The sequence below is a fragment of the Adiantum capillus-veneris genome, chromosome 25 (assembly GCF_014529385.1).
Source record: "Adiantum capillus-veneris isolate H3 chromosome 25, ASM1452938v2, whole genome shotgun sequence".
NCBI lineage: Eukaryota > Viridiplantae > Streptophyta > Polypodiopsida > Polypodiales > Pteridaceae > Adiantum > Adiantum capillus-veneris.
Genome location: NC_140955.1, coordinates 62,678,753 through 62,704,803, shown reverse-complemented (window position 1 = coordinate 62,704,803; position 26,051 = coordinate 62,678,753).

The following is a 26,051-nucleotide window of genomic DNA, read 5'->3' as shown; positions in this document are numbered from 1 at the left end:
ATCTATTCGGAATCGCACGAAACTTCAAGGGAAGCTATAGGGGAGTATGAGGATCGTATCCTATTACTGTCACAACATTCTAGAAAGGTACAAAGATCGTGATCGTTCGTCCCAAAGTCAGCAAAAATAGCAAACAGGTGATCCTATTGGGTCGTTTTAGGATCCCTAAGGCCCCTCCTAAGGTCAAAACAACATAAAATATGCATATAGACACTCAAAACAATGATTTAAGGTCTCAAAGTCGTAGTTAAAAACCTACACTGAATCTTGAATGATTACACTTGAATGGAAGCAAGGTAAGAGATACATAATGCAATGAACGAATCTGAATTTGGATTACCGTAGCCACAATGGCGAAGATTACAAGTTGGAGAAAGAAGGAGCTCTCAAACGTACGTTATCTTCTCAGTTTCCCATAAAAAAGATAATGTTCAAACTTACAAAAAATGACCTTTATAGTTTAGGTCTTTACAAATGGCTTGTCCCGCCAAAATCTCCTAAACTTCTAACTGGCTCTCTAATATACAATTGCTCCCAGAAGAATAATCACAAATCCTTTGACAAGTTCTTGGCTTAGAGATGCTCCCTTACAAAAGACTTTTACAAAGGTTTCTCATAAAAATATGACCCTTCTCTGGAAACGGCCGCTTGTCCCTTCGTCCGCCAAACAGTTTATAAAATTCATTTTTTAGGAGCTACATCACTCCATAATATACAATGTGCACTGTCAATAATCTTTGGAAGTTAAATAGCCGTATATATAGAATTGAATTGATGCAAATTCTTCAATATCTTTGAGCAGCTTCAATGCCTTTGTGTCCTTGTACATGCTGCTTGACGTGACTTTTACCCTGTAAACTCAAGAAACATATCAAAATGTGAAGGTTAATAATAATCACATCACATTGTCCTTAGAGATAGATTACGATGCTGCTCTAGAGACGACAGAGAAACAAATAATGATTCCATGGGTACATATAACAAGAATGCAATACATGTGCACACATAAACACAAGCCGGCACACAAATATTATGAAACATTAGTGATGCATAGTCACAAATGCTAAATTTTGATTACAACAATAGCATCAATGACAATGAGGGTGCAATAAGACGATAACAAACCACAGCACCACGACGAGGGTGCAATAAGACGATAACAACCATAGCAAGTTCTAGTTTGAGATCTAGTTCATCTAAAAGTGAGTCAGAAGATAAGGTTAAGGGGAAGAATAAGGGATCTTGGACCAAGAAGATAGAGGACATGTCCAAACAGATAGTTGAAATTGCCAAGACAAGACCCTCAATCAAGAAAACAAAGATCTGGTATTCCAAGTGTAGTTCAAAGGACCATATGTCAAATGAATGTTCTCAATGTACTTACTGTATAGCCTTTGGTCATGTTTGGAATAACCCCGGGGAGGTCACCTAAGAAAAATGTAACCTATCACATGAGTTCAACAGAAGGGTATTTAAAGTTATTGAAACTTACAGAAATATATATACAGAAGTATATTATTTTTTCAAATTTGAAAAAAACTTATAGATTTTAAAAGAAAAGGGTACTTTATATTCCTAATAAAATTTACAGATAAGGGATTTTACAAACATGTCTTGAACACACGTGATATGATAGTTTTACACATAGTGAACCCCCCGAGGGAATAACTATGGAATTAGGATTCATTATTTGAAGAAAGGAAAGGGTTTATCAATGAATGCACTCACCAAGCCTAAAGCACCCAAGGAAGATGGGACTAGTCACGGGTCCAAGGATAAAGAGGCTAGTACAAGCATTGGTGCTGGCAAAGGGAGATATCAGGGAAGCACAGGTAGGGACAAAAATTATGAAAAACAAAACCTAAATTACTATGGTTGTGGAAAGTATGGCCACTTTGCTACCTAATGCCTAGAGAGTTCAAAACCATAAGCATCTGACCAAAAGACACCATAGCTAGTACTAGTCAGGGTGGTTACCAGAAGAAAGAGTGTGGTTATTGAAGAGATTCCATATGAAGAGAACAAGCAAATTGTTGAAGCCAAAAAGTGGGAACATTAGAGAGGTGTGTGGAAGGCTATGGGAAAAGAAGACTTAGTGGATGGCAGGAGTAAATATTAAGTAAAACTTTATTCAAGAAGTTTTTAGAACAACAAGAATGTTTTGTGCGGCTTGCACAATTCAAAAGCTACCTCTGCAGTCTTCAAAATCTTAGAAGGAGAAGGCAACATCTGGCCTCAATGAGTCCACGATTGTTGCAATAGAAATTTTAGTAAATGAGACACGACAAGCCAAAGTAGACTTGGCCAATTGTCTAATGAAGGGCCAACCAAAGGATTCATCATAGAGCCAACTAGCAACCAGATAAGAGGAAATGGGATGGAATTGTGACGATACTCGAGAGGAGAAATCTTTTGGTTCAAACAATAGAAACTCTAGAAAAACGAACAAGATGAGATCTATGTGAAGGTTCTTGAACGCATTTAGAATTTGACAGCAGAAATGGATGATATCATACACACATTGCTAGAAGCCGCAAAATTTATCAAACAAAAGAGGAAAGTTGAGGCTGAAGCTAGAGTAGTGGACTTGGTAGTTGTTTGAGATAATGAGGTTTGAGTGATTGAGATAGATTATAAGCTTCAAAAACAGTGGGAACCATTGTCTTGGGTAGTTTTGTAGGGGAGATGGAATAAATATCCTTGGCAAGCATCTAAGGCAGGAGCTTGGGATAACTGAGATGAAGCCAGTCCCATTTAGAGTTAGAATGGTTGATCACAGAGTAGTCCAAGTTACTGGGTCGATTGAAATATGCAAATCAGAGTGGGTAAGGAAAAGATTAAGACCAATTTTTTTTGCATTGGATGTGCAAGGGAAGACCTTGGCTCAAAACTATTGGTGTGATTCATAATTATGCAAGCTAGACCTTGACTATTTGGAGCTCTAGAAGAATTCAAATCAAAGACTAATAATACCAAAAACTAGAAAAAGGCTCTAAGACATGAGCAGTTGTGCAAGAAGTATGGGACCAAAAATATTGAAAAGATGCTTGCTTCTATGAACATTTGTTTCGTTAACACTAGAATGGTAACAGGACACTTTTATGTCCTTGGACACTTTTGTGTCCTATTAAGTGACCATTTTTCTTGAATTATTTGAAGAGTATGAAAATGAATTTCTAGGTGCTATATATCCACAAAGTTGCCTTATGAGCTGAAAAAAACTTAGCATTTTTTTGGGAGTATCAATCTCACCATAACCTTACTCTTGCACAACATTTTTGAACCTAAACTGTATGAAAAAACAGGTCCTGTTTTTGGCTTTTTTTCAATTTTTAGCACTTTTATGATTTTTTTGGTGGCTTTCTTGATATACAAATTCAATTTTGATCGTGTAAGTGTAATGTATAACATAAAGCTAATCTTACTTGAGTTTTGGGGGACCTAATATGCTATATAGCATAGTATATGATGATGGTTGAGTTTTTTGATTGTTGAAGAATACGATACATTTTAGAGTAGCAAGTATAACTTTCTCAATATTGCTAGTTTCTTAGGCCAATTGTGTGTATTTTGTAGGTAGTAACCATATCTAATCATAGACTACAAACTTGGCTAGATATTGAGTAGTTTCTATGGGTTTCTAGAGGTCATACTGCTAAACCCAATTTTTTCATGTTTGCTGTATTTAGCACTTTATCATTGCCCCCAAGGTTCTAATTCTAAGATATCCATTACCCTTTTGAAATGCTCCATGGCTCCTTTTGAATCCAAAGGCCCAAAGGGAACCAAGAAAACATGTATATAGTATCTGTATTGAGCGTGACTATAGAAACTTTGATGATAGGTCCGCAAAATGACTATAGAAACCTTTTTTTTTCCCAAAAAAAAAATAGTGAGGTAAAAGCAACCATATGTTTTGGTAATCAACCCATGGAAGTTAATGGAGCATTTTATCTCATGTCCTACAAAAATCCCCACTCTTATTTATATGCAATCAACCGTAAGAAATTGCTGTTTTGGGCAAAATGCATTGGTCCATCAACTTTGGAGGCTTGTAGTGACCAAGTGATGAGAATAACTACAAGTTTCTCATTTTTTCCATATCTAGTAGTTATTGAACTATAAGCTCATGAAAGGATTTTTCAAAATGAGTGGATCTACTATGGTTTTGGAATTTTTTTTAAAAACCCTGAAAGGACACTTTTATGTCCTGTTAGGTTACCATTCTAGTGTTAACATAGATTTATCAAAGTGCTGTGATGATGGATAAAGAGAATGTTGAAAGACACCAGCAACAATATCCATAGAAGTTTATTGAGCTAAACTTTGAAGAACGACCAGTTCAGATAGATGAGTGTCTGCCAAAATAATTAATATCATCAAAATTTGATATTAGACTAGAAGAAGAAACCAGCTTGGTAAATTTTGATGATGGAAATTCAACGGCACTAACACCTAGAATACAAAATCATCTTCTAAAAATCGGTAATCCTTTCAATGATTAGTCTATTGACATTCAAACCGAAAAAGAAACAAAGTCAATGGCCAAACAAAATGGAGGAGGTACAAACTGGTTACTATACTAGATGATCAAGAGGTAGAGGAATGGAATCTTGGCTCATAGAAAAATCCCAGAACAATTAATATCAACAAGCATCTGAAGCCAGAGATCAAACAAAAGTCAAAGGCAGTGTTCCAAAAATACAAGGACGTATTCACTTGGGAACATACTGATCTAAAAGGCATAGATCCCAAAGTGTGCCAACATAAAATTCCACTCAAACCAGATGCCAAACCATTTTGGATGCAAAAGTACAAAATGAGCCCTAACTATGCTAAGAGGGTGAAGGAGGAGATTGACAATCTTCTCAAAGCAAGGTTCATCACAGAGGTAGCAAGTAGTGGTTGGTTGTTTCCTATAGTGGTAGTCCCTAAGAAGAATGGGAAGTTGAGAGTGTGTGTGGACTATAGAAAGTTGAATGCCCAAAATATTAATGATTCTTTTCCATGACCATTCATATAAATGATGCTGGATGAGATTGCATGCCATGATATCTACAACTTTATGGATGGATATAGCGGCTATAATCAACTACAAATTACACCTGAAGATAGGGCCAAAATGACATTTAGCACTAAATGGGGAGAATTCATGTATCTGGTGATGCCATATGGGATTTGTAATGCTCCAACAACTTTTTAGAGATGTATGATGGAAATTTCTAATGAATTCTTGCATAAGTTTCTGGCCATCTTCGTCAATGATTTCAAAACTTTCTCCATTGAAGAAATGCAAAAGAGAAAGGTGCAAAGAGAGAAGGATCTATATGAACCCCTTCAAGTCAGTGTTCATGGTTTGTAAGGGACAACTTCTAGGACATTTAGTGTCCAGAAATGGGATTAAGATGGAAAATGATAAGATTAAGTGCATTCAAATTAGTGAATCTGGGAATTTCCCAATTTCCACTTTCAAAACAAGCTTAAGATGGTCGGAAAAATAGTTTGAGATTTGTCCATATGGCCAAATCTTCAAGACGTTGGTGTTGGGGTATAAAGCCCAATGTGGTCGCCCAGGTAAGTGGGCGGGCCGCCAGGTATGTACACATATTCTTTTGTAAAAACCTAATAAGAACTCACTATGCTCTACACATTACAGTAGAGCGAGTTCACCATATCGTCGTGCTCTTCTTCTCGCACTCTCTCTCGCGTCACACTTCCGCTCATTCTCCTTCAACTGGTATCAAAGCTCAAATCGAGGCTCGGGGCAGCACTGCAGGAGGCTAGAGTCACCAACTTAGATTGAAGTGAAATTCGACAGACGAAGACACGGCCCCAAATCTCATGGGTGTGTCCGAAGGGCTCGGTGTTGTCAGAATTTCATTCTGAGGTCATCTCGGCCACCGTTCGGCTTTGACAAAGGTCTGCGCAGGCCATTTTCGACTATGTGGTCTCGACGGGTGCAGATCCGACTCTGCAAATTTGGGGTTTTCGGCCTACGACTGCAGGTGCTGAGGATATCGACACTCCCAGAGTGTTGATTTGTGGCTGTCTACACATCGAAGGACGGCTCACAATTCTTGGAGGCGTGTCACATACGACACGGGCGCATCTACACACAGACTGTAGGCGACATCCACTAGTTCATCAGATAGCTTGTGTTTGGTGCTTGATATTCCAGATTTCATCCTGACATTGCAGGTACTTCCACATGGGATGTATTGTCAGAGATGATGTATGTCTGTTGAGGGTTTGCTGGCTGTGAGTCACGCAGCAAACAATCGCCGTAGCGGTTACAGCATATAGTGGGAAATTTGTGGATGTATGACTTGGTGGGAAGTCTATGTACTGTCAGATTTACTGCAACCTTTGTTGAGGGTCGAGTGAGGTTTTATTGAGCTGGGGGATTCTCGAATGTTGAGATCCTTTCAGTGATACAGGTCTTGGAGCGATCCCTCGAGCACCCTTAGATAGGTAGCTAGGATGTATTGACTGTGAGTTAGACAGTTGGGATTGCATCTTTGCTTTACTACCGTTGAGGCATTGTCGCAGTCTATGCTTATAGGACAGTGACAGGAAAGTGAGAGACAGTACAGGTGCAGGACAGGTTTACCCACAGCTTATAGTGTCAGAGAGACACTGTTTTTGAGCTGTTTTTTGGTCTGTTTTTGAGTACACCAGAGCCATTTTACAAAGGCGACTCTGCCGAAATTTATGTGAAATCTGAAGCTTTGTTGGTTCATTTGACAGGTTGATATTGGTTCAGAGGTCAGTTTACAGGGGAAACTCTGCCGAACTTTTCCCAGGAAAGTAAACTACTGTGAAGCGTAGCTATGGCTGGATCACAGGACACTGCTCTTTACAATATCAAGAAGCTGGATGGAACCAATTTCCCATTGTGGAAGAAGTAGATTTGGCACGTGTTGGTACAAAAGAAGCAGATAAAACCTATAAAGCTCAAAGGGATAAAACCAGAAGATATGGACGAAGATGAATGGAGTGAAATGGATGAATTGGCACTTTCTACCATTATGCTGACTTTGGCAGAAAGCGTTTACTTCAATGTAGCAGACGAGATGTCGGCTTATCAAGCATGGTTAAAGCTGAGTGATCTTTATGAGAAGCAGAGTGCAGCTTCACAGGTATACTGGCTTAAGAAGCTTGTTGACTTGAAGATGAAAGAAGGGACACCTATGTCCAATCATCTGAATGAATTCAACACAATCTATAGTCAGTTGTCAGCTCAAGGTGTCAAGTTTGATGAACTTGTTAGAGCTATGTTCTTGTTGATCACATTGCCGGAAAGTTGGGACACTTTTCGCACAGCTTTGAGTAATTCTGCACCTCCAGATGGTTTGAACATAGCAGGTGTAGAAGGAAGTCTGCTTACTGAAGAAACCAATAGAAAGACAATGGACAAAGGCAAAGGAACAGCCTTAGTTGTCAGGGGAAGGACCAAAGAAAAGTACAAAGGTGGAAAGAGGAATCAATCTCGTAGCAAGTCCCACAGTGCTAAAGGCAAGAGTGACATAGAATGCTACCATTGTGGCAAGAAGGGTCACATGAAAAGAGACTGCAGAGAATGGAAAGCAGAAAGAGGCAAAGAGAAAGCTGAAGACCATGGTGAGAAGAACAAGTCCTCAGTGAAGATTCAAGAAATAAATGTGACAAACATTGTTGCAGAGGATGACAGTCTAGTGTCAGGAGACATCTACTTCTTGAAGAATACAATGGACTCAGCTCTTCTTACAACATCTGATGGAAATGCACTGAGTGACTGGAGTATAGACTCAGGGGCATCACTTCATGTTTCTCCAAAAAAGGAGTGGTTTACCTCTTATGTGACCACTAAAGATCATGTTCGGCTAGGCAATGGGCAGACATGTGAGATCTTAGGTGTTGGAGAATGGCTCTTCTTTCACGCTGAAGAATGTGAGACATGTTCCCGCAATTACAAAGAGATTGATCAGCACAGGTTTACTTGATGATGCTGGCTACGTCACCACTTTTGGACAGAACATGTGGAAGATATCCAAGAGTTCTATGACAGTAGCACATGGAGTAAAGTCTGGAGGACTTTACATGATTTATGTATAAAATGTCTCTAAAAATGTAATCAATGTAACCGAGCAGCCAAACATTTCTTTGTGGCATAGCCGGTTAGGATATATGTCCAAGAAGGGAATGGAAACCTTGTCTCATTTTGGTTATTTGCCTGGCTTTTCATTTAATGATTTTGAATTCTGTGAACATTGTCTGTATGGTAAGCAAACACAACAGCCACATAAGCTTAGAAGCAGTAGAAGAGATACACAATTGGCACTTGTTCATAGTGATTTGTGTGGACCTATGCCTAACCTATCTCTAGGGGGAGCTTCTTACTTTATGACATTTATAGATGATTACTCGAGGAAAGTATGGGTTTACTTTCTCAAGCACAAGGATGAAGCGTTTAGCATTTTCAAAACGTTTGTGAAACTTGTGGAGAATCAGAGTGGCAAGAAGCTTAAATGCTTACGCACTGACAATGGTGGAGAGTATGTTTCAAAGGCCTTTCAGGACATTTGTGAGTCAAAAGGTATAAAACATGAACTTACTGCTCCTTACAATCCTCCTCAAAATGGTGTTGCTGAGAGGATGAATAGGACCATACAAGAGAAGGTCAGAAGTATGTTGTCTAATGCACATCTGCCAAATGGGTTTTGGGCTGAGTATCAACAGCTGTTCATCTTATAAAAAGATCTCCTAGCAAGGTTTTGTAGAAGGATTCAGTGCCAGAGATGGTATGGTCAGGCAAAATGCCCTCATAAAAGCATGTCAGAGTCTTTGGCTGTGAGGCATATACTCATGTTCCAAAGGAATTTAGGAACAAACTTGAGCCAAAGAGTAGAAAGTTCATCTTTCTAGGCTATGGTAATTCTGGTGAGATGAGGTACAGACTTTGGGATCCCGAATCCAAAAAGGTTGTCCGCAGCAATGATGTTCACATTTATGAATCCAAATATCATTCTAGACCAGAGAGGGTTGAGGAGATTAGAATAGTTGTCTTCCAAGAAGATGGACCTGCACGTGCAAGACAAAATGTCAGGGCTCAGGAGGAGCAAGGACAGGATAGATTGGAACCATAGGTTGTGGCTGAGCCTGAGCCACCTGTTGTGCGTAGATCTGGACGTGTCACGCGACCTCCGGATAGGTTTGTTCCATCTATGAACTATGTCATGTTGACTGATTGCAATGAGCCTTCATGTTACAAGGAAGCAGTGCAAATGAAGGACTCCGAGAATTGGCAATTGTCCATGCAGTCAGAGATGACAGCTCTGCATAAAAACCAGACATGGAAGCTAGTTAAATTACCACGGGGAAAAAAGGCTCTACCTTGTAAATGGGTTTACAGGTATAAGATCACCGCTCATGATAGTGAGCCAAAGTACAAAGCAAGGCTTGTTGCCAAGGGCTTTAAGCAAGAACAAGGCATTGAATTTGATGAAGTCTGCTCTCCGGTGGTCAAGATGACTACATTGAGATGCTTTCTTGCATTGGTTGCCATATTAGATTTGGTGTTGCACCAAATGGATGTCAAGACAGCGTTCTTGCATGGTGATTTAGATGTGGAAATTTACATGCAGCAGCCAGAAGGGTTTATTGAGAAAGGCAAGGAAGATTGGGTATGCCAGTTGTTAAAGAGTCTTTATGGCTTAAAACAATCACCGAGGGCATGGTACCATAAATTCCACAAGTTTATGCTTTCTCAAGGCTACAAACGTAGTGAGTTCGATCACTGTCTATATACAAAGAAGGCTAAGGATGGTAGTTGGCTGATCCTTATTTTGTATGTGGATGACATGTTGATTGCTGGCAAGCACTTGGAAGAAATTTCAGCTTTGAAGTCAAAGATGGCAAAATCGTTTGACATGAAAGACATGGGTGAGGCAAGTCATATACTTGGTATGCGCATTGAGAGAGACAGATCAAAGAAGTTGATTTGGTTATCTCAAACAGAGTATATTGACAAGGTTTTGCAACATTTCAATATGGAGAAGGGAAAGGCACTGAGTGTTCCATTGCCACCATATGTGAAACTTAGCAAACAAGATTTTCCTCTGTCTGAGGAAGAACAGGCTGAAATGGATAAGATTCCATATGCGTCTGTGGTGGGTAGTTTGATGTATGCAATGATTGCTACTCGCCCAGACATTGCATTTGCAGTGGGAGTAGTAAGTCGATACATGTCAAACCCAGGCAAGAAACATTGGGAGGCAGTGAAAGGAATATTGAGATACCTGAAAGCTACAAAGAGTATGCGTATATGCTATGGGAGTCAGGATCTAAGTGTAAAGGGTTTTACAGACTCAGATTATGCAGGTGACTTAGACAACCGAAGGTCTACGTCAGGGTATGTCTTTACATTGGCTGGTGGAGTAGTATCATGGCGTTCTAGATTACAAGATTGTGTTACTGAGTCTACTAGAGAGGCTGAATATGTTGCAGCATCAGAGGCATGCAAAGAATCAATTTGGCTTAATCGACTAGTAACAGATTTGGGAATCAAAGAAGAGATGCCTATGTTATATTGTGATAGTCAAAGTGCTATAGAATTGGCTCGCAATCGAGTTTATCACTCAAAGACAAAGCATGTGGATGTGAAGTATCATTTCATCAGGGAAATGCTCGAGGATAAGAAACTTCAGCTTGTCAAAGTTCACACCACAGAAAATCCTGCTGATCTACTTACAAAAGGACTTCCCTCAGAAATCTTTGCGCATTTTCGCAAGCAATTAGGTGTAGGGTAGTACATCACTTCTCTACATCTCTTGTATATTAGCTTGTATAGTAGCTTCTCTCACACTTAAAGTACCACATTGGACTTTAAGTGGGAGGTTGTTGGGGTATAAAGCCCAATGTGGTCGCCCAGGTAAGTGGGCGGGCCGCCAGGTATGTACACATATTCTTTTGTAAAAACCTAATAAGAACTCACTATGCTCTACACATTACAGTAGAGCAAGTTCACCATATCGTCGTGCTCTTCTTCTCGCACTCTCTCTCGCGTCGCACTTCCGCTCTTACTCCTTCAGTTGGTGACTCCCAAATTTGCTCTAAAGTCTCAAACTCTCTAAAATGGTGTTTTAAGTTGCTCCCTTGTTTGTTGCAGCTTGGTCTCCAAGGAAATTTTCTCTTTGATCCTATTTGATTTCATTTCGTCTCTTTTTTCCATCCACAATTTTCTGTAAGTCTTTACCAACAAAATCTCAAATTTTGTTTGAACTGGCAATTTGTTTTTGTCCTCGATCAATGTGGTTTTTGCAGCTTTTTGAGCTTGAGCTCAAGAAATCACATTTGTTGGAATGGTTAGCTCGATTTTGGATCCATTTGAACATGGAAATATCCTAATGATGTTCATTGTTGCTTTCCCCTTCTTGTCAATATTTTTGGGACAAATTGAAAGGATATGATCTATCCCACATCCATCACAAAACCCAAGAATATTCTTGCATTCACCCTTGTATGGGAAAACGTTTGCCCAAAGATGACTTCCACATCCATAGCAAGGAGCTTTTGGTGGGGATGCTTGCTAAGTCCCCATTGGCTCTCTTGACATGGGAGGATAACCTCTAGGTTTATAATTCTGATTTGCTATGAACATGAGTATGTTTTTGTCCATTGCATATAGTGATTCTTTGTTGTTTGAGCAAGATATGATGGCTTTGCAACATCATTTGTACTTACCCACAAAAGATGGCCTTTGTTGGCATATGCAATTCTCTCAGGCTCTCTCTTGTAAGTCTCACTTGGTTATTCATAATATAAAATCAATGGCAGCGGTCCTCAGATTGTGAGTGTTTCTACAAGATGTGCGTATCTCACAATTGCTTGGTTCACTCGATGTAAGGGAGGTTTTTGGACCAACACTAATCGAGGCTTCTCTCCCCCTTGGGATCTGTTATTTTGGCCTATCTAGTATCTTGGTGGTGGTGGAGAAGGTTGAATCCTCGAAGGTCCATATGTCCTTTCCCTCATGTAATTTGTGTTGTAGAAACATTTATTTGTCTCATGATTGGTACACTTTTTCTCGATCACGCACCACTTTAAGACACATGGTACATTTGTTGTTGCTGGTGGTTGTTGTACATTTAAGTTTTGTTGATAGCTTTGGTTCATCTTTTTTATCACTTCTTCAACCATGAGCCTGAACATTCTTCTTTTTTTGTAGCAGAAGAGGCACTGCTTTTTATATTGTTTGCATCTTTTGTTACCACTCCATAAATCTTACAATTGTCCAATAGATAGAATAATTCCCTAGTGACTTACTCAATGTGGTGCAAGATTTTAAGTGCATGTCATTTTTCAGAGCCTTGTTTCTCAAGCCCTCTATAAAGAGAATTGATAATCTCTTGTCTTGTAGTAATTCCTGTACATGACATCTTTCTATGTATTGTTTGAAGCGTCTTGTTCTCTTTATGCTCAAAAGTGTAGATTTGGGACACAATATTGTGCTTGATTCCACTTTTCAAGAATTCCTCAGTAAATTCTTGCAGAAGTTTCTCTATATTTGGAGAATCTCTGTTGTTAAAAGGTGAAACCATGTTAGGCTATTCCTTCTAATGTTAACCCAAATCCCTCATACTGAGTATGGAAATCCACCACCTCTTCACCTCTCAAAACTTGTTTGAAGAGTGAAACATGTGCATAGGTATCTCTTAATTCATTGTACTTCTTGGAAACACACTTTTCTACTTGAGCTGGTTGCATTCATTGTGTTTTTGAAACCATTCTCACTACTCAGGTTCTCTTGCGAGGAAATCTCTAGCCTTGTAGACCCCAATAGGAACTCTAGTTGGAGCTATCTATGTGGATCTCTCCTCAGATTGCACATCTCGTGCTTTTGTCTAGGTATCTAGAACTTTGCTCATACAGACCATGCTTGGAGCTTCACTATCCCTATCTGTGGTCATCCTTCCTAAGCACATTTGTGGCAAGCCCTTGGACTCCTACATAGTGTAACATTCTTGTCTCCCACTCTAAGGGTACCTTGTGGTCTTCAGTTGTGGACCTTTCAATCAAAATTTAGAGGCGTGTCACCTCCTCTGCAGTTAACAATTTCTCTACTTCCTCCTCTATCTTTAGCTATTCTTCTTGGTGCTGCAGATCTTTTGCATCTTCAGGAACTTCCAAGGGCTTGTCTCTGGAGCTAGTTGCTAGATCACTGGGCCCCAATTCTATTTTTGTGTCCTTGCTTTGACTATCTCTTTTTGTAGTTCTGTTATCTTTTGTTGAGCAAGTATATTTTTCTTTGTAGCTTCTTCTGCTTGGTCTACCAACATCTCTTGCAGAGTAGCTAACTGTCGTTGGAGCTTTTCGTGTTATTTTTGGAGCTCTTGGTATTGAGTCTTCATTCTATCTTCTGCGGCTAGGGACCCTTCTGCCATATGCATTCTTTGTCTTTGTTCTAGGTGTAATTCATTTTGGAGGGTAGTGATTTGTGCTTCCAAGGCTTGGATAGCTTGACTATTTGCTCCTGCAACAACTGCCCATGCAGCCCTTGAGGTTTCCCTTAGTGTCTTGATTGTCAAGTCCTGGAGCTCTAATTTTGCTCCAACTCTAGCACTTCATCTTTTGCTGCCTCCAACTCACCTTCTACTCTTTGTTTTTCTTCCTGGAAATTCTTTACCTCTCTCAAAACCTCTACCATTTCCAGTGTTAGAATGTCTTTTTCGCTCTCAGTCTCTCTTAGTGTTGTATTGAGATTCTCAATCTCTTTTTTTGCGTCCTTAGCTTTTTGGTTGGTAATGTGGATCATGCTTGAGGTGATTATGTTCCATGTGCATATTTTCTTCCCTAGTACACAGAATACTATTTTCTTGCAAAGTGTTAGAGATCGCATTCTGACTCTGTCAAGTATTTGATATGTGGCTCTAACATCCTCTTCATTTGCTACAACCAAGCTTTTGGTTGATGTCCTAGGGACCGGGCCAGAAAATGGAACCTGGCGTCCCATACTCAACATGACCCCTATTGGAGGTGCTCTCCACGGGCCGGCCAATGGTCTCCATTCTGGTGCTTGCAGGATTTGGACCAACCCTAGTACTCCAAGCTGTGGGGAATTACTTTCTTGCACTCTTCTCTATGTTTCTTGGTCTAGCTATGGTCCTTTAGATCTATTAGCTCTCATTTGTTTTCTAGGATCTCCTTTCTCTCTAGTTCCTGTTTGGCAGCCCACGGTGGGGTTGGAGTGCCATAAACCACTGTAGAAGCCTGATGATGGGTATCTGGCTTGAAGGAGGTCTTTGTAGGTGTCCCTTTCTTCTTTTTCCTTCTCTCTTGGTGGAGTTCCTACCTCTTCTGTTCTTTTTGGTGAGTGTTGTGGTTGGGATGTAGAGGGTTTTGGAGGAGGAGTAGAGGAGCCTAGAGGTGAAGGTGGTGGGGTTGTATTTTTGTTTTGTCACCTTCTTGACCATTCTTAACTGGATCCTCTAGCGTTTCTTTCAACTTTCTCTTGATGTCTTGTACCTCCTCCATTGTGAAGGGCTCTAAATTCTAATGTTCGATCACCTTTTTTGTTTCTTTATATATCAGATGTAGTGCTCAAATTGATCCTCTAGAGGTCTTGATTATCTTCCTCTGTTTTTTGATGGGTCCGGTACCCAATGCTTCCCAAAGTCTCCTTTGAGTGCCTATTCTACCCTAAACTTCTCAATCAACCTCTTGATCCGAGCGGCTTTTTAGCTATTTGTCTCTTTGGGCCTAGATTCTTTTGTCATTGCCATCTTACCCTTCTTCTTTATGGGCTACTCAAGCTCTTCCTTTGGTACTATCTGTAGCCTTCTCCGAAGTCATGTGGTGACTCGTGGGGCTATTGCTATTAGTTGTTCATCTTCTATAATTTGCTTTAATATGAACCACTCGTTCTATGTTGGTGGATTGGGCCACTGTCCTCTTGCGCCGATAGCTTCATATGCAATCTTCATCAGTGTTTCCCCACCTCCAATGTACTTGGGCTTCTCTATACCCATGCTCACCACTTGATCATGAAAATATTGGGCCTAATTCACTTCTTTGGGCACACTGCTTTTCAATGCCCAAGTTATGGTAGTAGCCACTGCATGGGGAGGTCTTGTGTACTTTTGGGGCCGCTTGCTGCAAACAAGTTCTTCAAACGTTTGATTGGGCTTCTTTTGAGAGTAGACCTTTACTTCCTCTCTTCTTTCTCTAATGGAGTTAACCTTATTTTGGATCCCCAATGCATCTGCTATGGTTTGAGGTGTAGTCAGAGTCTCTGTCTTATGTTCATCCAAAGCAGTAATCATTGCCTTGTTGTCTTTCTGGATTGAGTTGCCAAGCTCGTAAACTCTCTACATATTCACACCCGCTGTCAGGAGTTTTTTGGAGCAAGGGATTGCGCATATGTACATGTACATGCATGGTGCATCAAATAAAGAATTGCCCATTTTTCAGAGCCAGGTGGTTACGTGGGGCCCACATGTGTACAGATAGGACAGGGTGTACATAGTGCATCGATTTTCACTATTACCAGTACCACTGTGTTTTCTCTACAATAAGGAGGAGTTGGTAGCCTGTAAAACTTCTCGAGGAAGCTATCTGTGGGCCGACGACATGAGGTAAGCAGATGCGTGAGATGGCATCGAGTGGCGTCAAGAGGTTGAACGGGGTCAATACTTGCACGCGGAGAAGTATGGACACGACGTGGGTGTTTTCTTGTGATACTTATGCAAAAAGTTCATCATGAGGACCACTTTTTTGGGCCACTATACGTGGTTGTGGGATGCATTATTTGGAAAAACTGAGTGCCAGGTGTGCGGATGATGCAAAAAGGTGACAACTATGCACTGCGAGGTCAGTTTTTGGCCTATTCGGGGTCCGTTTGAGGTCATCTAAAAGGCCACGGGTGCCCAACTAATAAAGCGAAGTGTGGGAGCTGAAAAAAAAAGAGATAAGACCAGAAAAAAACGTGGAGAAGAGAGGAGGAACAACTGCAAGTGTGTTTTTGCTGTTTTTGGAGCATTTTTTGGCCCTAAACTGCTCATCCGAAGTCGGATTTGAGCACTTTGACATTGTAGACTGGGGTTTTTGGGCGTTCCAGACGCAATGGCGCTGTTCATTTTGCCAAATTACTCATAGATTTTTTGTTGTTTTTCTGTGTAATCTTCTCCGGTGAGTGAAGCCTCTACTTAACTTTGTGGTTGTATTTGGTGTATTTCCTCAATACTGTGTACACTATTTGCCCCATTGGTGTTGGGCTGAGCTTCATTGAGTCTAAACAACAGCAATTTTCCTCGTTTGAGTTGAATTGAGAGTGTGTGTGTGAGTGTTGAGTGGGCAAGTGGGAAATCTCTCACTTCTCACTCCGTCTGTGTGTTTCCTGTCTCGGCCAGGCTGGTTGTGTAAGCCGAGTGGTGCCCCATAATGTGTATGTGTATCATCCCAAGAGTGTATGTCGGGTCATTATAGAGGCGTTGTGTGTGTTTCCATCCCGCTCACATTCTTTTGGCGCCCCCATGGAGGATCTTCTTCGAGTACCTTCTGCTTCGAGCTTCAAGCTTCGAGATTCGGGGTTACAGGTTACAGGGACAAGGACAGGTACAGGTGATTCACACAGGTACAGGTAGCTGGAGTACAATGATATACTAGCAGTGATGTCACTTGCAGTTGTTGTGGGTATGCATCACTTGGCGCCTATTTGAGCGCATTGTCTGCTGGATTGTACGTTACTTGTGGAAACTGCCATTGTACGCATTTGTGGAGACATACTTGGTTGTATTTGGCAGTCCCAGCCATTTCTGAGACTTGGTCTGGAAGATAGTCATTTCTGAGACTTGACTATACGTGATTTGCATTAGCCTTCGTGTGAGGGTTGATAGAGTGAGGTTTTTATTGAGCTGGGGGATTCTCAAATGTGGAGATCCTTTCGGTGATACAGGTAGCTGGAGCACCCTTTTTGTGACCTCGCCATAGACTATGTACTAGTGAGTCCTACTTGATGCTTGGGCTCTATTGTTGATAGTTTATGCATACATATACAGTCTATATTTTGGGTTCCTACTGCTCTGTTTCTGGGGAAACTCTGCCAAAACTTTTCCAAGTTATGATGGCTGGTTTTTTGGTCTTTTGAGCCATTTATGCTGTTATGCTGCTGAAATTTTGGCAAAATCAGAGGTTAAGTCAGGTGTGCCTTTTTGGGAGCTTCATGGTTGGCTTTAATGGATGATCAAAATGGCCCTCAATTCACTCCATTTCATTTAACTCAAAGAATCCAGATAAATGTTCATGTGTCCAGGAAGATTTTTTTTCAGCAGCGCATAGTCTTTATGTTCGGGCCAAGAAGATTACGAGAGATCTTGGAATGTCCTTTGCCTGTTGTAATTCCGATGATCAACTTTGAAAACTCATTTGATGTGCATGTGTTTGTCCTTATCTAAAGTTGAGCTCCATTAAAGTTTTTGGGGATTGGGTAGTCAAAAGTTTTGGGTTCTTGCACGTGTGTTCAAAGGGGTTCTCAAAGCATTGTAACTTGGGTAGCCATGGCTTTCTCTTATCCGGAGTTTCATGGAAGAAGTGATAAAGATGTGGAAGATTTTTTCGAAAAGATGGAGGTTGCTTGCACTAGCAACCGGATTCATGACCCTGTGTAGATGTTACGTCTTCTCCAAATTTGTTTGAAGAGTGATGCACGAGTCTGGTCCAAAACATTTGAAGAGGATTTGCGTGCAGCGGATCCACCTGTAAGATTGAGTTGGGACAATATAAGGCATGGGTTGGAAGTGGAGTTTGTGAAGATAGAAAATCCTGACAAAGTGTGGCAAGAAGTACAAAGTTTGGTGCAAAAGGAAGGTGAGCCAGTAGATGCGTACATACGTAAGTTCTCATTGGCATGGGAGCGGATGTGGAAGGCCTTAGCACCACAGGTACCCCCGCCTAATATGATGAAGAAGGACAGGTTCTTGGCTGGTCTTTGGGAGAATATACGTTGGAGAGTGGAGCTAAATAAGCCTAGGACATATGAAGATGCACTAGAGGTAGCAAGGAACAAAGAGTGGAAGCTGAAGAAAATGAGCTAGTTAGGGGTGGAGTCTTTGCCCATGAGGTCTGAATTTCAGCCTATGGATTCTTCGCAAGGTCGCATGCCAGGGGTTCATCATGAACCAGTGGTTCCTGTTACTACTCAGGTTATGCCACCAGTGGTCACTACATCGGTGCAAGATGATGGGCTAAGGCAAGACATGAGGCAAGTGGTAGATTTAATGAAGAATCTCAGCCTTAACATGCTAGGTCAAGTGGGAAATAATCGAGGTCGAGGGAGATATGCAAATCAGCCAGGAGGTGAAGAAAGACCTAGGAATGGTTTTGGACAAAGCAAAGTAGGTTTTGGATGCAGACGACCACATGTTACAATTGTGGAGAGTTGGGTCACATCAGCCCGCAATGTGATAAGCCACCAAGGATGGGGGGAGACATGTATCCATTGCCAAGACAGGTGTTAACTAGGTCAAATGATTATGGCATCGAAATTAAGGGAGATGAAGGAACCAGTGGATTAACCAAAGAGGAAAAGGGAAAGACAAAAGTGCTAAGTGTAGTCACCTTGGAGAAGGCATCAAAGCTAGAGGATACATTAGTGATGCCTATTGGGAAGAGGACTACAGAGGATAAACAAGGAAGAAGTGTCCCCGGTCCTAGTAAGAATAAAGGAAAGAGCCATGAAGGCGAGGATGTCAAGGCCAAGAGGAAAAGGAGAGCTCGTCGAAGGTTTCATGTTTCAGATTTTCCACTAGGGGATGGGCAATTAAGCTATGACTTGAAGGAGGATCTGACGAGCAGGAAGGCAGATGTTACTTTTGGGCATCTTATAGAGATGGTGCCTAAGCTAAAGCGACAGTGGAAGAGGATGGTTAACCCAATGGAGAAAGAGCCAGAGAGAGGTTCAATAAAGGTGTTGGCAATGGATGAGCTACCAGACATTTGTCCAATAGTAGATGTGTGGCATAAAAGGAAAAATTTGGGACAAGGTTATGTGGATGGCGGAGCCCAAATATGCGTCATAACACACTCATGCGTTGAGAAGATGGGTCTCACAGTGGCTGGGGTGTCAGGGTTTCGGATCAGATTGGAAAACCATCAAAAAGTAAAATGCTTGGGTGTTGTAAAGAGCTTAGAAGTGGAGGCATATGATGCAAAGACAGTGGTTGATTTTCATGTGATGCCAACAGGATTGGGAGCATATCCTATTATATTAGGCAGACCATGGTTACGTGCAGTGGGAGCTGTTCAAGATTGGCGACATGGTACGATTAGCCTCTATGGAAAGACAGGTACCAAAAATCTTTATAATATGGACACAAGGAAACAATTAGAGGAGCTTTATGAAGATGAGGATGAGTCTAATGATGAAGACTCTTCCACGGTGACAGATGAGGACAGTGATAGCACTACCAGCAGTGATGAGGATGCTGATGCTGCATTTCTTTTGATGGATAAAGAAATCCAGGAGTCTGGTTTAGTTGCATTTGCGAATGAGGTTGAAGATGAAAGTGAAGGGCTGATGCAAACCAAGGTTGAGTTGTCAAAGAAGCAGGAATTGATGACACAAATGATCAGTGGAGACCTCTCAACTATGGAGAAGGATATATATAATTGCACATGCTGGCTAGTTTTCCTGATTTGTTCATTACTTCATATGAAGAGATCAGAGGGTTCAAGGGCGAAGAGATGCATATAGAGCTGAAAGAAGGTGCTAAGACAGTGTGGCAAAGGCTAAGAAGGATGGGTAAAGAGCAAATGGAAGCCTTGCGAGAAGAGGTGGACAAGTTATTGAAGGCAGGGTTCATAGTCCCTGTGGAGACCACAGAATGGGTGAGTCCAGTTGTAGTCAGTCCAAAGAAGGATGGGAAGTGGAGAATTTGTGTATATTTCAAACCCTTAAATGCATCCACTAAGAAGAACCCATATCCTCTTCCATTCATCGATCAGATCTTGGATTCAGTGGAAGGTTATGAGAGGTACAGTGTGTGTGATGGTTTTTCAGGCTATTTTTAATTGAAGATTGCTCTTAAAGACCGCACAAAGACCACTTTTATTACGCCATGGGGCTGCTATTGCTACACAGTATTGCCATTTGGGTTGTCAAATGGACCTTCCTTCTATCAAGAGAGAGCAAATTGGGTGTTGGAACCATTCATTGGTAGTTGTGTTAAAGCTTTTATGGATGACTTCGGTGTTTATAGCAGTAGGGCTAAACACCATGAGAAGCTGCAGATGGTATTGGCTCGATATGATGAATGTGGAGGACAACTAAATCCAAAGAAATTTCATCTAGCACAGCCAAGGGTGAAGTTATTGGGCCATATGGTGTCAGAAAATGGCATTGAGGCTGATCCAGATAAGGTTAAATCTATTATTCTTCTTCCATCACCTACGAGTACGAAGCAATTGGCAACTTTTATACACAAAGTGAAGTACATGGCACGGTTTATTCCATTGTCTTCGCAGCTTATTTATCCATTACAGCAAGTGGCAAAGCATGATCCATTGCAATGGGATGACAAGTGTGAAGAAGTGTTTCAAGAGGTGAAAGAGGTGTTAGGGGGGTTGTCAGCCATGTAGGCTCCTGATTGAGAGAAAGTGTTTTATGTAAATCCATCAGTAGGGGATGATGCCATTGGAGCCATGCTATTGCAAAAGGGGAAGGGCAGACATTATATGAGGCCAGTGTATTGTGCAAGCCGAGTGAAGTTGGTAGCGGAGAGAAAGTTCTCGGAAGTAGAGCTAGTGATGGCCATTGTAATATTTGCTTGTCGACGGTTTCGTCATTACTTGCTACCACGAAATTTTGTTTTCTTGACGAGTTATGCCTTTTTGCCACAGTTAATTAATGGTACTAACATGTCAAATGTGGTGAAGAAATGGGTAATTGAGCTGCAAGATTTTGAGTTCTCTTTTCTAGTGGAAGATAGTACAGGGCTACCCTAGCTGATTTGTTGACCTACAAGGAGAATCCCCTTAATGTTAAGGAAGAGGTGGTGAGAAAGGTAGTTGAAGAAGTGCCACAGATCAGCAATGCACATGTGTTGTTCTTTGATGGTTCATACAGAAAGAGCCATGATGCAGCTTCAGGGGGTATAGCACTTTATGATCCAGAGGGGAAGCTAGTATGCAAGAGAGGGTTCAAATTGGATGCTCATAGTAACAATGAGGCTGAATATGCTACTCTGGAAGCCGGATTACACATTTTTTTGAAGCATGGGGTTCGAAGGTTGAGCATAAAAGGTGATGCCTTGTTAGTGGTGAAGCAAGTGCTGGGTGTGTGGAAGAGCAAGAGCACCTCATTGAAGGAAATGTGCTTCATAATTAAAGGCCTGTTAAAAAAGTTTGAAGCATGGATCATCAGACACATTGAACGTGCTCTAAATGGAGAGGCACATGAAGCAGCTCAAGGCATGATTGGGGAGCTATTTGTGTTGAGGACCACTTTACCTCTTTATCATGGCCGGGAAAGTTTGGCTCAAGAAGAGGAGTTTTTGCTAATAGGAATCATTCCAAAGGAGATTCAGAAGTCTAAGAAGTATGGCTTTGTGCATAGAGCATACAGGTACAAATTGATTGGTGATGTCTTATACATGAAAGGGGCTGATCTCGTGTTGAGACGTGTACCTTTGCGGGAGGAGCTTTACAGAGTGTTGGAAGAGAATCATGAAGGCGCATGTGGTGGCCATTTTGCTCTAAAGATCACCTTGCATAAGATTTTGCAAGAGGGGTATGTATGGCCTAGTTTGCACAAGGATGTTCACCATTGGTGTAGGTCTTGCAATAGGTGTCAAGCATTTGGGAAGAGAGTGTTGAAGCCAGAGCTATGAAAAACCATTATGGCGTTTGATGTGTTTGAAAAGTGAGGAATTGATGCAATAGGCCCGTTACCTATCACAAGGAGGGGCAAAAGCTATATCTTGACGGCAGTGGACTATCTCTCTAGATGGGCAGAGGCTATAGCAATAAAACAGATCACTGCAAAGGATGTGGAAAAATTTGTGTATGATGAAATATGTTGCAAGTTTGGGGTGCCATTAGAGCTACTTTCAGATAAGGGGCCAGGGGCCAGGATTTAGAGCTAAACTGCTAGACTTCTTATGCACAAAGATGAAGATTAGGCACCAGCATACCACTCCTTATTACCCGCAGTGTAATGGATTAAACGAAAGATTCAATGGTGAGTTGGTACAAATTCTTTCTAAAGTGACAGAGCACCAAGGAAAGAATTGGTATTTGGAATTGCCTAGTGCATTATGGGCTTACCGTACTTCGGTGAAGACAAGTACAGGGTTTACTCCATTTCATTTGGTGTATGGAAAGGAAGCACTATTGCCTATGGAGGTAGAGTTGCCTGCGGTCAAGATGTTAGAGAAGTTGCTTGGGCTGCCTAGTGATGCATTCAAAGAGAGGCTCTTGCAGTTACAAGAGGTTCAGTTGGATAGGATGAGCGCATTGGAGCATTATGGGCAGATGTAGGATAAGGATTTGGCAAAGATAAATGAAAAGGTCAAAAGTAAGGGTATCAAGAAACATGACTTGGTTTTGCGCTACAATAGTAAGCTGGACAACACCTTCCAAAAGAAGTTTCAAATTACGTGGGAAGGCCCTTTCAAGGTAGTGGAGTGTTTTCCAAATGGCACATATCAGCTGGCTAACCTGGATGGTGTTCTACATAAGTCAAGGGTAAATGGATTGCGTCTTAAATTGTATCATGCTAGATTGATGATGGTGGAGCAAGATGAGTTTTCTGTGGATCAAGGAGTGTTGGTGAGGGATGAGGAGACCTGTGATGCGGCGAGTCTCATATCTCTCTTTGCTGCTGATGATCATGAATGATCTAGCAGGCTAGGGGATAAGCAAATTATGTCAGGAGTTTTTTGGAGCAAGGGATTGCGCATATGTACATATACATGCATGGTGCATCAAATAAAGAATTGTCCATTTTTCAGAGCCAGGTGGTTACGTGGGGCCCACATGTGTACAGGTAGGACAGGGTGTACATAGTGCATTGATTTTCACTATTACCAGTACCACTGTGTTTTTTCTACAATAAGGAGGAGTTGGTAGCACGTAAAACTTCTCGAGGAAGCTATCTGTGGGCCGACGACATGAGGTAAGCAGATGCGTGAGATGGCATCGAGTGGCGTCAAGAGGTTGAACGGGGTCAATACTTGCACGCGGAGAAGTATGGACACGACGTGGGTGTTTTCTTGTGATACTTATGCAAAAAGTTCATCATGAGGACCACTTTTTTGGGCCACTATACGTGGTTGTGGGATGCATTATTTGGAAAAACTGAGTGCCAGGTGTGCGGATGATGCAAAAAGGTGACAACTATGCACTGCGAGGTCAGTTTTTGGCCTGTTCGGGGTCCGTTTGAGGTCATCTAAAACGCCACGGGTGACCAACTAATAAAGCGAAGTGTGCGAACTGAAAAAAAAGAGAGAAGACCAGAAAAAACGTGGAGAAGAGAGGAGGAACAGCCACAAGTGTGTTTTTGCTGTTTTTGGAGCATTTTTTGGCCCTAAACTGCTCATTCGAAGTTGGATTTGAGCAATTTCACATTGTAGACTGGGGTTTTTGGGCATTCCGGATGCAATGGCGCTATCCATTTTGCCAAATTCCTCACATATTTTTTGTTGTTTTTCTGTGTAATCTTCTCCGGTGAGTGAAGCCTCTGCTTAACTTTGTGGTTGTATCTAGTGTATTTCCTCAATACTGTGTAAACTATTTGCCCCATTGGTGTTGGGCTGAGATTCATTGAGTCTAAACAACAGCAATTTTCCTCCTTTGAGCTGAATTGAGAGTGTGTGTGTGTGAGTATGTATGTGTGAGTATTGAGTGGGCAAGTGGGAAATCTCTCTCTTCTCACTCCGTTTATGTGTTTCCTGTCTCGGCCAGGCTGGTTGTGTAAGCCGAGTGGTGCCCCATAATGTGTTTGTGTATCATCCCAAGAGTGTATGTCGGGTCATTATAGAGGCGTTGTGTGTGTTTCCATCCCTCTCACACCGCTAGTGTGGTGTTGTGAAGAAGTTGTATAAATCTGCTCTTTCCAACTGGGTGAGTGTTTCTTCCTTTGTTTGCATATTCCAACATTTCTTGTGGATTCATTGTGGGATATCCACTGTGTTTCCTTGTGGGTCTCTGAATGTACCTTGGTACACTGCCAATCCTTCCCTTTCTAATGTGGCCTCATCTACCCAAGCCTTCGCTGGCTTCAGTGTCTCCTTTGGCAGTGTGTAAGGCTCATTGGCTGTGATAATTTCCTTCAAGGACATCTTCTAGGCTTCTTGGCTGGAAATTTTCTAGCTTCCATTGATCCTGCAGGCACTCCAAGCGCAAAAGTTAGCTTAGTATCTTGCATTTTCTTAGTTTCTAGCTACCCAAATGACTTCAAATTTGAAACACGAACTAATGAGCGCCTAATGGTGCTATGCATGTGGTCACAATTGCAATTTAGGTGCAGATTAATGCTATCAAACATCATACGCGTATAATGCCTACGTGCTCAAAACTGAGTGATGTTTCATATGTGCATAGCTCATATCATGTATATCATGGGTATATGCCTGAATTTCAATTTGGATGTCATTTGGACAAGTTGTGACCATTAGAACACCTTTCAGACTCTAAAGCTGGATTCTGGCCTAGTTTTGAGCAAATGAGGTTCAAATGGGGTGAAACTTGGTAGATGTTCTCATAATCATGTGGTAGAGGCTTAGAATGGGTCAATTTAGCCTCTAAGTTCATTTTCAAGCTAGTGAGACATCATACGCGTATGATGTCTACTTTCTTCAAAATGGCTCTAACTTGTAATGTAGCTAGGCCTTAGCATGGTATAGACTCCTGTGATGCTAGAATTTGATTTGGGTTTCTTTTCATGTGATTGGAGCCAATAATCAAGTATAGTGCTGGGGATTTCAAAACCTGGGTTTAGATGGATATACATATACAAAACTTGATGAGACTTGGGCTTTGGGCTAAGATTAATGGGATAAAGGCATTCGAAGTGAGAAATCCCCCCAAAATTGTCATTTGGACCTCTAGAGACATTATACGCGTATGATGTCACTATTGAGGATTTTGGCCCAAACTTCATCTGTAGCATCCTTAGGTGATTAAAAATCCTTTCATCATCTCATATTTTGATTTGGAGATGAGTCATGTGTGTGGGGCCATAGAATGTGTCTTTTGCCAGGGTTTTTTGATTTTAGGATCCAAGTGGTCACCACAACCTTGCCCAAATTTGTCTGAATTGCATGCATGGCTTTTATACTATGTGGTGAACATGCTTCTGATGAAAAATGTGGAGTTTGGCATCTGTATAAGAGAAGAGGCATTGTACGGGTATAATGTCTATTGATGCAAAAAAACATGAAACTCCATGGGTAAGTTGTGTAGCTTGTGCATGATGTCCATGGTCTCAAATCTGAATTTGAGCTTGTGAATGGGTGTCAAAGGGCTTGAAGGGATTTTTGCATCCAAAATTCCACTTTTTTTGGGTGATTGAAGGTCAAAAGATATCCAAGTGTGATGAAATTGTGTTGGGGAGCTCATAATGATGTTTATAAAGTGTTAGAATTTCCAAACTCACAACAACATGCCATTTCAAGACTTTTAGACAATATACGCTGTTGGGAAACATGCAAGCTGAAACACCTCTATAGCGATGTCACCCAAGAGCGTTGAAAGAGAACTAAAAGACACCAAAAGCTTTGCAAAATCCCTTTGAAACACCACAAGTCCAATAGGAGTAGACCCTTGGGAATTTACTAGCCGTCGCCCACCCAAGAGACTATGTCATATAGGAGCAAAACCCTGTCAAAGCACGGATTTACAGCACACGCCGACCAATGCATATGAAGACAAGGGCCTCCCCTTTCACCATTGAACATCACAAACCCAAAACTTCAACATCAATTCCACAATTCATAGATACATGCCCTCTGAATCTGTCTACACACAATTTGCCACTAGGCTGCCATAGCCATAACCCTGTAGAGAACTAGTCGTAACCT